The sequence below is a fragment of the Lactuca sativa genome, chromosome 1 (assembly GCF_002870075.4).
Source record: "Lactuca sativa cultivar Salinas chromosome 1, Lsat_Salinas_v11, whole genome shotgun sequence".
NCBI lineage: Eukaryota > Viridiplantae > Streptophyta > Magnoliopsida > Asterales > Asteraceae > Lactuca > Lactuca sativa.
This window is the reverse complement of record NC_056623.2, coordinates 29800343-29813617: the sequence shown is the minus strand read 5'-3', so window position 1 is coordinate 29813617 and position 13275 is coordinate 29800343. Positions and strand designations below refer to the sequence as shown.

The 13275-nt window shown below is 34.6% G+C and overlaps 1 long non-coding RNA gene across 1 annotated transcript; it reads left to right on the top strand.

Moving 5' to 3' along the window:
* The first annotated feature begins 305 nt into the window (after window positions 1–305).
* Window positions 306–2952, top strand: LOC128132574 (uncharacterized). Its single transcript, XR_008230653.1, has 3 exons — window positions 306–1696; window positions 2472–2539; window positions 2832–2952. It is a non-coding gene; the product is annotated as an uncharacterized LOC128132574 (long non-coding RNA).
* The last annotated feature ends 10323 nt before the right edge of the window (window positions 2953–13275 follow it).

Here is a 13275-nt window from a genome sequence, read left to right as displayed (position 1 = left end):
ATTTTTATATATAAGCAATGCAATATGTTAGTCACAAAATGCATTACTTCCTTCCTTATAGGTCGGAGTACCTTTTTTTCACCTCAAAAGGACCCCACCATTTGTGAAACGAACGTTAGACTGAAATTCATTGTTGTTGTACGTAGGAGGACATTAGATATTCTCAAACTAAAGACACGGGATACCCCATGTTAGCAAATTTAATCTTCCATCGATTACTTGGAGTAAAAGTACTATATATATGGCACGATACATTTATTATCCAAACTTTCATCATTTCTGAACATTAATTAATCCAGATTTTGTAATGGCCAAAAAGCTCAACCTTTTCACCCTTCTTCTCCTTATATTTCTCATCTCATTATGCTTTGAGAATATAGTTCCAAGAATTGATGCTGGTAAGACATCGCATAATGACCCTCGTCGGGGCCGGGCACGTGGCCGTAGCCGTAGCCGTACTCGTAGCCATGGACATGGACATGGACATGGGCATGGGCATGGTCATGGACATGGACATGGTAAACAAAGCCATCATGCAATTCATCATCCCCATCCCATTCCCCAGGGTGAGGGATTTAACTTCAAAGACCGGGCAGGTGGGAAATAATGTGCCCATTACTGGATCTCGTGCTAGTTAGTATGAAAACTTCAATAGCAATATGGATTTTTTTTTTGAAGGGCCAATAGCAATATATATGAATGTTATTGTTTGCTTCAAGTATTTTTCTTAAGCATTAGATATATAGGTACGTTTAATTCGATTTCTTGGATCAAAGATCCTCATGCTGCTAGTATTTTGTTTTGTCATTTTGCTTGGTTCGGATGTATGTTCATTGCCTTTGATCTTGTTGTATATAAGTTCCTAAATTCTCTCTAGATTTATTTATGAAATATTTCTTTTTCATTGTTTCAAATACTAAGGAGGTGTTTGTATAAAAAAAAAAATAAATAAATAAATAAATAAACTGATTACTTATTAACTTGTAGTTTATTAGGTTATTGTATAAACTAACAAGTTAGAGGGAGTTAAGTTATATAAAAATGACTTATTAGCAGTTTATCACTTTTTTATTCAAACATTTTTTTTAGTTTACAGTGGTTTAGAATCGTTAATAAACTAAACAAACACTCTCTTAAATGAATAGTTAAGTTTAAATGCAAATGATGTAGTAAAATAACCTCCCTTTGTAATACCTTACACATGTTTGAAATGGAAACACAAACCAAAAGCTTTCATAATTCATTTATTTGTCAATTGTAAAGAAATTAGTCAATATGTAAGAATGAAGCACGAATGTAACAGCTCGGATTTCCAGGTATCTTTTATTCATATATTTTTGGTGTTTTGTGAGGGGACTCGGCGAGTTGGAGCTCAAACTCGCCGAGTAGGATCGCGGTTCTGGACGCGGGTTCGCGCCTAGACTCGGCGAGTCCAAGGAATGGACTCGGCGAGTCCGCGCTGTTTAATGAAACCCTAATTTCCCGGTCCTAAGCCCTATTTAAATGACCTTATGGCCCTTCATTGCGGCTATCTTGACCTTGAGAGCACCTAATCAGCTGAGGGTTCTTGTGAGTAAGAAAAGAGGCCATTATTCACCAATTTTGTGTGTATTTGCAAGAAAGGAAGGGGAAAATCAAGCTAGGAGAGTTGGGGAGCTTGGATCTACTTCCATTTCGTCAGAGGAAGCTTCTTGAGGTATCATTCAGAGCTTATTCTCGTATTTTTGTTGACATGGTCAAATCTAGGGTTTCTTCATGCCTTGTTTGCCTTGTATTTGGAGTGTGAGAGGTCCCATGGGGATATGGTACCTAGATTTGGACCTTAGCAGGTCCAGAGAGTCCCAAATGCCATGCTTTATGTCCTTCCTTTTGGGTTGGAGACTTAGGTTGCCATCTTAGAGGTCATTTCTTCAAAAGGAGCCTTGTAGGTGTTGCATGGTAGCCAAGATTGTGACTTTACGTGATGAATGAGCTTGGGAGGGCCAGATCTATGAGTTGATGGAGCGGATCTGACCTCAGAAGCGAGATTGAGTTGATGCATGGCATGGACTCGCCGAGTCCGAAGAACAGACTCGGTGAGTAGCATGAAGATTGTCCTTAACCACTCAGCGAGTGGTCTTGTCGAGTTAAGGGTTGACTCAGTGAGCCAGGGAAAGTTAGAGAGGGTTGACAGGTGGACTGAGTCGAGCTGGAACTCGCCGAGTTGTTCTTGAGACTCGGCGAGTTGAGTCGTGGTGGCCCCGCGATTCATGCCAGGTGGGACTCGTTGAGTTGGGGGTGTACTCGACGTGTCAGCAGAGGATCCTAGGGAGTCAGTGAACACATATAAACTCGCCGAGTCGCCCTAGTGCACTCGCCGAGTCCGGTCAAAGTTGACCGTTGACTGTTGACCACAGTTGACTAGTGTTGACTTGATAGGGGTAGTCAACCTTAATGGTAAAAGTGTTAATTAGAGATATATGATGTTATAGGAGGATTATAGCTCGGAGGATCGAGCACGAGTGATTTCCAGGATTCGCAAGTTATCGAGATATACGAGGTGAGTCTTCTCACTATACTTTACCTTGAGTAGGTAATCAGAGTTATGTGACAGAGTATTTGTATGCTATATGTATGTTATGTGTTGTACTGCATTATTTCTATGTGATTTATCCTGTGCATGTTTATAGAGTTGGAACCGGAAGGTTCCCAGAGTTAGAACCAGTAGGTTCACAAAGTAGGGTCTACGGACCCACAGAGTTATAGCCTCGAGTGGCTAATATGTGTTATGTGTGGTATATTGGGGAACTCACTAAGCTTTGTGCTTACAGTGTTAGTGTTGTTTGTTTCAGGTACTAGTGATTACCGTGGGAAGGCGCCGACTTGATCTGTACACACGCATGGGGTTTTTATGATATGTGATCTTGGGATTTTGTATGATATGGATTGGAGTTTTAAACTTGATGTTTTATGAAAATTAAATAAAAATGTTTTTATATTATGCGAAAAATTATTTTGAAATTCATGGTGTTACAACGAAAAAGGAAATCGCACGTGCAACATCCTTTCAAACATGTGTAATACCTTACACATGTTTGAAATGGTAACAATTTTAACATATTGTCTGGTCATATTTTGAAGTGTCATTTTATTTTTGACCATTTAGAATATAGTCTTAGCATTTGGTAGGGAGTGGTAACATTCCTAACACTTCATTTTTTTAATTTTATTAAACTACTTTACCTAGTTTACTCAATTCTACCTTAACGTAAATGAAATGCAAATGTAAGATATTGGTCAAAGCATAATACAAAAATAAAGCCAAAAAAAGGCATATTAATGTTATTTCTGGTCTACTGGTCTACAACATGACTAACTTTAAAATTTAAGGAAAATTATCTTTAATAAATGAAGTTTTTTTTTTTTTTCCATTCGTCACATTTTCATTCAACTTGTCAAATGTCATTTTGTAGTTATTTTGAATTAATTGTTTTCTACATATTATTTTATGAGTTTTTATATTTTATTTTATTTCACGTAATATTTTAATTTAATAATTGCAATAAATATAACAATAAATGAATATTAATTTCATTAATAAACTTACCTTACAATTTCAAAATTTTCAAAATTAAAACTCATTAATTTCTTTTATTTCTTTAAATTTAAAAGATAAAAAAGTTTTACATTATACTAATTCATTATTTTTCTTATTTTCATATAAATTTAAAGTTCTCAAATATTTTGATCTTCGTATTTATTTATTTTTTTAAATTAACTCATGTAATACATGAACTAGTAAATTAATATAAAGCTAAACTAAAAGGAAAAGAAAAAACGAGGATAAACAAGTGAGTGAAGATAAACAATGAAACTCTTTTTTCTCTCTCTACTCTTCACTATTTCCTCTCTGTACAGTCATTTTCTTCCTCTTACGCACAACCACCGCCTCACGCTACCCTATACACCCCTAACTTTTTTTATTAAAAAACTAGTTTCTTTATGTTACACTTATAAAAACTGGATCCAAATAAAACTTTTATCTCATTAGCAATCAAATTCAATCCAAACCAACTTTTAACTAAAAACATATATGAAAAATTATAGATATCAATATTTAACTTATTTTATAGAGATAAAATATGATTATTTATGAAAGTAGTTTTTGATTATAAATATTAATGTAATACCGGCATATAATGATGGACACTTGGGTAGATAAATGGGTCACGAAACAAAAGAGTCAACTTGTGGGCGGTGAGCGGATGGTTATGGTTCTTTTACTTTATATTTCTTTTTTAAATAAATAAGTAGTGAACAGTGAAACCCTTAATGGGGATAGTTTTCTACGAATGATGAATAGTCTCACTTAGGTAGAGTTTGATACATAGGACGATTGAACTAAACAACTCAAGACTACGTTGATTTCTATATAATGTTTGATCAATGTGGGTTACCAAATTTGAATTTCAATTTCGTCCATATTCCGAGTTTGTGTTTGTGTCATGTTCTTACAAAGTGTAAAAAACACAAAATCGTGTCATGTCGTATTCGTATTCAAATTTCGACACAAAGTTGACACGGTATTAAGATATGTTTGTTAAATTAATAGTTTATTTTTTCTTGTTTTTTGTATTAGTAAAATAAAATACAACATTGTGTTGTGTTGAATTCATGTTATATAAAAAAAACTATTGTGTCGTGTCAGCTAAACACACGACACCCCGACACGAGTGACCAATTAAAAAATGATTGTTATCATGTTTAGGGTTATTGTATTCAATAACGGGTTGGTTGTAATAGTTGTATTATACAATTTTGAAGAGATGAAACCATGTATTGTTAATTATAAGAGTATAATTTGAAAATAAAATTAGAGTTTAATGGTCAATAACATACAAAAAAAGATCAAATGTGAACAAAAATGATAACTATTTACTCTCTTAAGTCATTTTCTCAATCACATATATGTCAATTGGAAATTAACCTATTACAACCTATTATAAATGTATATTTCGAATATAGAATAAAATCTTAATGGTTAATAGTGTAAAAAATGATCAAATATAAACAAAAATTATAAATGATCATCATGATTATTTTCCATAAAAAATGGTGATGATAATAAATCTATAAAAAGAAGGGTAAAATAGTAAATACATGATTTGAACCATGGTTTTTAAGATCTCAATCTTGATCTTAAGATCGTACGGTTTTAAGATCCTACAAGCCAATAACAATCTTGGTCTCAATAGGATCTATCATAAGCAAGATCTATATTGGGATCTTAAGATCCTGACTAGGATCTTAATATCTTAACATTATTTGATGCTACCTCTCGAGTTTTATTATATAGTCGAGGCTTAAAAAAAATGTCTATTCAGCTTGAAATCGAGCATCACAAGTTTCAAAAAGCCTCATAGAGTTTCATCGATTCATTTCGAATCAAGCAGGTAACACTCGTGATATTCTTTTTGTGATGTTAAGACTTTATATGATCATAACTATCCTGATTGTTTTTGCAATTAAAATGTTTTCTTCCCAACTTTTAGGGTTGGAAATAACATAAATTATGGTTCATGTTTAAAAATTAAAGTTAACTTCATATAAACATCTTAATCAACATCAAACTATAATCTATATTTCACACCCAATACCTTGCAAGTAAATTTGATTATGAGATCATTTTGGTAGGATCTTAGGATCTTGATCCGACCCGATCACGATCTTGGGTAAGATCCCGATCTTGACAACCTTGATTTGAATGGCACAAACTAATTAAACGACACTAATTTGGTGATAAAAACATGCTCTATGGACTATTATAGTTACATTGTTGAAAATGGTAAAGTGTGTTAGTGTTAGTCAATACACACGTGTGTACACGTGCATATGTTAGACCTGTTATTTAGGATTCAGTTGTATAGTGCCCTATATAATAAAATATTGTAATCTTGTATTAAATCAATTGAATATACACATCTTCTGTACTTCTAATCAAAAGTTTAGTGAATTTTTACCCCTTTCTACACTTCTCTTTCCTTTCCATGGTGATTCATCCTCTCTTACTCGAACTTGCTTCAAATTCATCATCGGTCAATTTTCAAATTCCTTCTCTCAGTATCAAAATTGAACTTGGCAATTATTGCTTATGGAGAACCATGATTATTTATGCTCTCGAGACCTTTGATCTTGAGCAATTTATCCGTAACCATAATCCTCTTTCTGAAACCCTTACTGTTACCCATGAAAAAGGTGAGGCCACCACTGAACCAAATCCTGAATTTCAGACATGGAAAAAAGTGGGATCTCTTTGTTCTTCTCTGGTTAAAGTCCATGATTTTGGGTCGTTCGCTTGCAACTGTAACTCGAGCCACTTCCTCTCAGCAGGCTTGGGTTGCAATTGAAAAGACATACCAAGCCTAAACCAGAGCAGAACGTATGTTCATGAAAGTGGAACTTCAAACCCTATCTAAATGGTCCATGTCGATGATGTAATACTTCGAAAAGAAAATATCTATTGTCGATTCTCTGGCAAAGGATCTCACTCCTATTTCCACCAAGGACCTCATTGGTTATCTTCTATTAGGTCTCGATTCTTCTTATGGCGCTTTCCTCGTTGCTTTCAAGATCAACGGAGAAAATTCTACCATTGATGATCTCATTTGTATGCTTCTGTAAGAAGAATCGAGAATTAAACAAGAGCATATTCGTCTGTGCAACCAGCTACACCAAATCCATATCTAAATTCATCCATTCCAATTGCCATGAATTTGAATTATTCTCAATCTCGATTCTCATCCTTTCCCACTACATGATAGTTTTTTCTATCTTCTCGGTCTGGTGATTCTCGTCGCAAAAGACTCCAATGCAAAATATGCACCAAACCTAGGCACGAAACTATTGATTGCTGACAACGCAAAAACCACACTGCTTTTCACCCTAAGCGTCCCAATCCAAGAGACCAAGCTCATAATGCTCAACGACAGGTGAACCTGACTATAACATCCATAAAATTCATGAAAATTTAAAACTTTTTCAAGCATCCAAAAACCATTATTTATTACAAAATGTTTTAAAAATAGTTTCACATCAGAGTATCCCAGAAATCAAAATCATAAAATGTGAGGAGGTGCACGATCAAGCCTTCGCCTTCCCGCGATCATTTGAAGTACCTGAAACAAAATCCAAAACTGTAAGCCCGAAGCTTAGCGAGTTCCCCCAAAATACCAACGTCAGACAAACCATAACCATATCATAACAAACAATATGTATATAGAGTCTACAGTGTGACTGGACCGCCCTCACCGGGACTTCAGTCTGTCTAGCCCACTCGCAGAACCTTCGACATGTATGGTCCGCCCTATCGGGCCTTCGACCTGACTGGTACACCCCATTGAGCCTTCAGTGTATCCGAGCTGCCCTAGGTATGTTGGCCTACAACATAAAGCATGACCGCCTCAACCCACCCCCAAGCATACAATCAACACATAGATAACAAATGCTAGCATGTACATGTTGGATTAAGTGTCTAAGCTCATAACCATAATTGGTATGTACTTGACCAAAAAAGTAGCATCGTTCATTTCGGGTTGCATATCACCAGGACAATTTGATAGGATGGATACTTAAGTAAGAGGTTACTTATGATTTATTAATATATTATAAGTTCTAATATATTAATATGAAATCATATTATTTAATTAGTATTGATCAATAATGAATTTGGAATTAATTATGTGATCAAAAGAGACTAATTAAATATATGGGGATTGATTTGGTAAATCAATGATTCTTATAGTGTGGGCCAATTGTTATTTAGGATGGGCTAAAGCAATATGGTAGTCCATGGATAGTCCATGTAGGTTTAACCCATGAAGCCTAAGTAATATGAAAGGTCATGGGCATTAGGGTTTGCATGGATGTAACCCTAGACTTAGCCACACTATAAAAGGACTCCCTAGCACCCAAAATCGGAAACTAGAGTTCTTGGAGTTCATTAGAGCCGATTTTGGAGCTAGCAACATCTCTCTCAAGTTATCCTTTGTCCTAGGTGTGTTGTGAACCGTTTGAGGCATCACACTTGGGGTGCTAAGTTCTTAAAGGCCAAATACAACAAGTTCTACAAGCTACATAAAGAGGTAAACTTCTAACTAGTATTTTATATTGTTTATGCCAATTGTATGCTAGTTGTAGGATTAATGCTTTGGAAACAATATTGCATGTATAATTAGAGAAAAACATAGATCCAAAGTATTTAGGGTTGTATGTGCACCATAGGATGTTGTAGTATACAAAACCCAACAGTACAAACAGTCAAACCGATCTAATAGATCATTAATCATAGCATCATCCTTTATACCAAGATACCAACCTAACAGGTCACTAAACATAGCATCATCCTATATACCAGGATACAGATCTAGAAAATTGTTGGATTAGTGTCTAAGTCCATAACTATTTTGGTATGTACTTGACCCGATGGTGCATGGTCCTTTTGGGTTGCCTTCACCAAAGCAACTTGATTGGAGAAATAAATAGAGAGAGAGGTTATTATGATTTATTAATATGTTATAAGAATAATATATTAAAGGAGAAATCATATTTGTGTAATTAATATTGGTCAATAATTAATTAAGAATTAATTTTGTGATCAAGTGTAATTAATTAAACTAGAGGGACTGAATTGTAATTATGTGATAGTTACAAAATAAGGTAAGGATTATCTTAAATATAGGGTGAACGAATTTAAGGTGATAATGCCTTAGAATTTGACTAGGATAAGGGTTTCTAAGACTTATCTTATGGTTGCTTGGTGGGCAAGCAACTAGATAAGGATAAGGACTAAAACCCTAATCTTTACACCTATATAAACCCCCTAAGGCACATGAATTCGTCTAACCCTTCCCAAGAAGTCCTAGGGACGAATTCTAACACCTCTCCTCTCTCTTTATACCTTCTCCACTTGCTTATGGTGTTTGTAAGCCATTAGAGGAGTGACACTTGTGACTCTAAGCCTTCCAAAGCTAATTCAAGGAGGAATTAGGATTGTTATTGCTACATAACAATCAAGGTAATATCTTAAACCTAATTATATGTTAATATTGATTTCCATATGCTAGAATTAGGGTTTATAGTCTTGGATTCAAAGCATGTACAATAGAGAAACCTAGATCCAAGCATTAGGGTTTGTATGAGCACATAGGATGTCTTATGACCAAAAACCCATCAGTGGTATCAAAGCCTAGTTTGGTTTCAATTGTATTGATGCATTGTATATCTAAAAAATTCGATTTTTGGTATTTTGGGGGCTGGACTCGCCGAGTCCATAGCTGAACTCGCCGAGTCCAAGGTGACTCGATGAGTCCAGGCTTGACTCGACGAGTCAACTCGTCAGATAGAGCTTATCTCGGGATTTCTTGCTGCTTTTTGCATTGGGATAATTACCTTATCATGTTAGATCAATATTAATCCGATTATACGATATATTTGACTATATTTTTGATCTAATTGAGGATATTTATCAATTAATAAGATAATGGTTTCCTTATAAGATAATTGATTAATTATTTTGAGTAAATTGATAAATTGTTTTGCAAGAAATCATTAAACAAATCAAATATGGATAATTATGTAATTAAATGTTAGTTTAGATTATTTGTTATTTGATCCTTGTTGTTATGAAAAGTTTCATATTTTGCCCTTTAGTTTTTATAGTTTAAATTTGAACCCAATAGTTTTGTAGTTTTGAAATTTAAATAGTTGAAACCCTAATGTGTTGAAATGTTTCAAAATTTGCCCTCAAGTTTTGGAATTTAAAAATTGATTAAAAGGTTAATTAGGAATGTTAAATTCTAAAACTCTAGTATTGTTTTGAAAAAGTTCAAATCACACCCTTATGGTTTTGTTAATTAATTAAGGTGTATAATTAAAAGAAGTTTAATAAATCCATAAAAGTTTAGGTTTACAATTTAATTGAATTAAAGGTATAATTGTTAAATTAGACCACCTAGTATTTTGAAAGTATAAAATACACCCTATACTATATATAACATTAAAAGTCTAACATTATATATATGTATGAGTAAAAGTCAGTCTTACCGTTAGTAGGCCTCATTCACGAAGCTAGTCTATAAGGGGTGTTTAAGGAAATTTCCTATAAAATGGCGATTGAATGGGTATCCACTCTTACCCACCGCACTCTTGACTAGTGGAGGGTCGTTAGCCGAACGGGTAGGATAGGACAAAACCTTCCATTATAAGTATAATGAAATATAAAAGTAACTAAATGTTTTCATAAAATTCTCAATCTTAGTTACTTAGGCAAAAGTGAATTGATGCAATTCCATGAAATTACACTTTGTGCCCTTGCGAAGACGTTAGTGGAGCGTGTGTGGTTTACCGGCACACTAAATGGTTCTAAGCAAAGGTAGCAAAGGGTGACTCAATGTTTGTCATAGTTCGGTGGAGCGTGTGTGGTTTACCGGCACATCGAATAGGTGACTGTAACATGTGAGGGCACCATGTAAGTTTGCATGGTTATTCACACCCGCTTTGTGATCCTCGGCATCCCAGTCACAAACAAGAGGGGCATATCGAGATTTAAACATGCCATTGAAAGTTCAATGAATCTCAAAGGATCTAGGAGTTTTCATAGATTTAAAACTTAAATTTCTTTTTCGTTTTTCATGGTGGAAATTAGTGAATCGTCATTCACTTACCTTCAAATATTCTGCAATTAGGGTTACGGCATCCCTTTCCTGAGTTGTAGAATATTGTGTTGGGTCCTAGCCTTAGTATTTCATTTGGGTGATTTACTAAGGACTCAATCTATCAACTAACTTGAATTCGTTTTTCTCCCGTTTTGTAGATGTCAAAGTTCGACAACTATGGTCTTCCCAAATTCTGTGGAACAACCATTCCACATGAAGATGGTATTCCACGATTCAATCGAGGAACGAGAAATCATGCTTCACTTCCTCCTCCTCCTCCTATTGTTCTCCCCAACCCACAAGATCGAAGAATTGAAAGGTTCAATATCACTAAAGCCCTATTGGAAATGAAACATGAAGATGGTAAACCCGTGTGTGCCCACATTCTAGGAATGAAATCACACATTGATAGGTTGATAATGTTGGGTGCGTCATTCCCAAATGAGTTGGCTGTGAATTGGGTTTTGCAGTCACTTCCTGAATCATATAATGAGTTCAAAAGAAAGTATTATATGATGGATCATGACGACAACCTCATTGACCTAACTTATATGCTCATTGATGCTGAATCAGAAATGATTTGGCGAAGCAATGGAGCGTATTTGTTGGGAAAGTCAACCAACCATGCTTCCGAGGACGTTCTAGGAGAACCGACCTGCGTTTGCTGCCAAAAGAAAGGGCGTTGGATACAAGTCTGCCCAAAGAGCCTGAAGAGTCCAGAAGCTGGGAGAGTCAAAGAGTATGGCTGCGCTTCAGGTAAAATCCACTATCTAACTCCATTAAGTTCCTATTCATTGATACATAATGTGATAAGATTGCATTTGAATGTTTTACAGGATCGGTGAAAAGAAAGGAAGCTTGGTGAAAGAACAAGATGAATCTAATCACAAGGAATGGATCTTGATCGCATGGACTTGAAGATTAGATTTTGAGCTTAGATAGTTATGATAGAGTTGTTAGAAATTTTCTTTTGAAATACATAGTTTTCAATAGATTTTGCATTGTAAGGACAAATGTTTTCCGCTGCTTTTATAAATAAAATAAATTTTCGTTTGACTTATTTATTTATTTATTTCCTTGCAATGAAATCGTTATGAAAATTGGTGTTTGCATATTTCTACAACAAATGGATATGATTCTTATTTATGGTGTTTATGGAAAAGTCGAGAATTTACCAAATAGGGAGAGTTTCTCATCGCCCAAGTTTCATTTGGACAGAAACTTGGAATCATGCAACGTGGATGCACGATGAATGAGAAATTTCGTATTTGGAAATTAGACTGATTCATTGACAAAGTGTCAAGTGAAGGACTAGGAGATCGAGAACACAAAGTTGTGTGTTGATCAAAGTCCACCATAAGAGTAACAAGATATTCGTCATGATTTACTAAAGGTTTAGTAAATATGATTATACTTATAAGATTAAGTGTAATTCTGAATTGATTGAAAAAGTTTAAATCAATAGTAGAACGAATAACAAGAATCAAGTAGGCAGAGAGATAAAAGTTTCTCCATTCTAAGAAGAAGGGAGAGTACCTTTTATGCTTTATCATAGGTCTTAATGATTAAGAACCATATCTCAATTGATCCTCTAAGTGAGTCTTGGTACAATTGTATGTCCAAGAAGAGGAATCAAAGATTGAAGAAATGGTCAAATCAATAAGTCAATCATACTTCGTTCCAAAACAAGTCCTAAAGTTAAGATTGTGACATTGAGTGAATAGTATTAAGAAGGTTTATAACATTCATCAATTGTGGAAACTTGTGATGTCTTGGATAAGACAAAGACCAACTAAGACCAAAATTGTGAAGTGTTTTGTTTTGATAAAAGCTACACTAACTCTTGAATATTTGTTTGTCAAGAAATGTTTTGACAAGAGAATCGTATATGTCAAGGAGTCAGTGGGAGTCTTTATAGTCTTGAAAAGTTTCAAGAACAAATCAAATAAACCTAATCGATCATCACTAGCACACGAGTTGAGGTTTACAACCTATCGTGAAGACATTATTTTGTTTCTGTGCCAATCCAATCGAGTTAATTATGCATGTGAGTCCTATGAGTTCTCATTTGAATGCATAAAAGGCAAGGACCTTGATCAATGGAAAGTACATTGATAGGAAAAGGTGAGCTGCTTAACTACTTGGAAGACGTGGTGGGCAGCTGTGCTACCATAAGGCAAGAAATCAAGATTAAGAAAGTTCGATCCATATGAGTTTGAATTCGTTGTAAACCTTGGTTTTGACAAATTCATATGGATAGGAACAAATACACCGTTTAAATTTAAGTGTCATAAGATTTACTCCTTTATGAAAATGATTGTGAGGAAATGCTTTCACTAAGAAAGATTTTAAGAAGATAGTGATTATAAAATTGCATTCTCGAATTCGATTATGGTTACGGTATCCCTTTCCATAATTTGAATTGTGAGGTTTGGCAATTAGTCTTAATTGTTTAGACACACATATGAACTATCTAAGAAAAAAGTGTATAAGAAGCCTTGATAAAAGATTATCAAAGCACTAAGTATTAGAAACATGAACTTAAGAAATTCAATAAGTATTGTTTTTCTGAAAGTTAAGATGT